This window comes from Cebus imitator, unplaced genomic scaffold (genome assembly GCF_001604975.1).
Source record: "Cebus imitator isolate Cc_AM_T3 unplaced genomic scaffold, Cebus_imitator-1.0 Scaffold275, whole genome shotgun sequence".
NCBI classification, from domain to species: Eukaryota; Metazoa; Chordata; class Mammalia; order Primates; family Cebidae; genus Cebus; species Cebus imitator.
In genome coordinates, this window is record NW_016107590.1 from 1,758,292 (window position 1) to 1,760,383 (window position 2,092).

Here is a 2,092-nt window from a genome sequence, read left to right on the forward strand (position 1 = left end):
TTACAGGCACACGCCACCATGCCCAGCTAATTTTTTGTATTTTTAGTAGAGACGGGGTTTCACCATGTTGACCAGGATGGTCTCGATCTCTTGACCTCGTGATCCAGCCGCCTCGGCCTCCCAAAGTGCTGGGATTATAGGCTTGAGCCACCGCGCCCGGCCCAATCCTTTTCTTTTTAACAGAGTTGGGTTTTCACTATGTTGCACAGGTTGGCCTTGAACACCTGGACTCAAGCGATCCTCCCACTTCGGCCTTCTGAGTAGCTGGAACTAAAGGTATATGCACCATGCCCACCTCTCATCTCCTAAAATCCTGTGCCCTCGGCCGGGCGTGGTGGCTCACGCCTGTAATCCCAGTATTTTGGGGAGCCGAGGGGGGCGGATCACGAGGCCAGGAGTTCGAGACCAGCCTGACCAACATGGTGAAACCCCCGTCTCTGCTAAAAATACAAAAATTAGCTGGGCGTGGTGGCGCGCCTGTAATCCCTCCAGCTACTCAGGAGGCTGAGGCAGGAGAATCACTTGCACTCGGGCGGCGGAAGTCACAGTAAGCCGAGATCGCGCCAGCGCACTCCAGCCTGGGCCGCCGTGGAGCGGCCTCCCGCGGTGTCCTCTGCAAATGGGCTCCGTGGCCTAGCGCCCCGTCCCTGCCACCAGTGATCGTGCGCGAGGCCAGGAGGGGTCGCCTTCCAGGTCCCACCAGCCCGCAAGCCAGAGCATGGCGGCCATCTCCTCCGGCGGCTGGCTCGGGGCCACCCACGACTACCGCCGGTGCCACCTGGGTTCCACTTCCAGCAACAGCCCCTGCGGGTACCGAGTGCCCCGCAGAAGCCATTCCCCACCCCCTGGTTATCCCCAAGGCTGACCCGGGTCACTGGTGGGCCAGCTTCTTTTTCGGGAAGTCCACCCTCGGGTTCCTGGCCACAGTGCTGGAGTCCACGGGGCACCGGGAACCAACACCCCCTTCCCCCGCCCACCAAGCCCACCGCAGCATGACCACCTATGGCCTGGCTCAAGACGCCCCGAGGAAGCAGCCAGGTGGTCAGTCCAGCACAGCCAGCACTGGGCCCCCGTCCTGACCTGAGCGGTGACCACCAGCCCAAGGCCTGCAGAGGCGCTAGGCCACCACAGCCCCTCCCGCCTCGCTTCCCACCCCCTACCCCTCACCCTGGAGACTAGGCGGGTGCAGCCAGTAGACCTCCACATCCACACTGCAGACACGAAAAGGAGTCAGAGCCCCGCTGTCCACGGCCCAGCCAGGCCTCAGCACTGAGGAGCTTTCCCGACACCTGGAACTGTGCCCCTGGCACCAAGCGGGAAATAAACTCCAAGTAGCTACCAAAAAAAAAAAAAAATTGGAACCCACTCTGACCCTTTGGCTCACAAAGGCTTCTCGCTCCTCTGACAGGTAGCACCAGTCAAAGATTTCTTGCCTGGTAAACACTTAGGATAAAATGCGCAGGCGACTGCTTGAAAAAACTATGGCACAACCATTATCTTAGTCTTCCAATACCAGGATGACAAAGAACCTTCCTGTACTTGAAAATAATTCTTCAATTCCCCAGAAAGACCAAAGGATGAACAAGTTTATAATCCTGACCAAAAAGGAAAGAAAGCAAGAAAGAAGGAAGAAAGGAAGAAAAGAAGGAAGGAAGAAAGGAAGGAAGGAAGGAAAGAAAGAAAAGGAAGGAGTTATCATTTTGAAGATATGAGGCCCCAATCTTTAGGAAAGTGACTCATGAATATAGAAAAGAGAAACTGTATTTAACGAAAACAAACCCACAGAGGTTACGATCTTGCAAAGCGCTGGTCTGGCCTGGCAGGGTGGATCATGCCTGTAATCTCAGCACTTTGGGAAGCCAAGGTGGGTGATTACCTGAGGCTGGGAGTTCCAGACCAGCCTGGCCAACATGGTGAAACCCTGTCTCTACTAAAAATACAAAAAATTAGCTGAGTGTTTCATGCTTGTAGTCCCTGCTACTCCAGAGGCTGAGGGAGGAGAATTGCTTGAGCCTGGGATGCAGAGGTTGCAGTGAGCTGAGATCGTGTCACTGCACTCCAGCCTGGGCAACAGAGTAAGACTCTGTCTAAA

At 55.6% G+C, this 2,092-nt stretch overlaps 1 pseudogene; it reads left to right on the top strand.

The window, feature by feature from the left end:
• Window positions 1-593: 593 nt before the first annotated feature.
• Window positions 594-1,211, top strand: LOC108284320 (annotated as a pseudogene).
• Window positions 1,212-2,092: the final 881 nt, after the last annotated feature.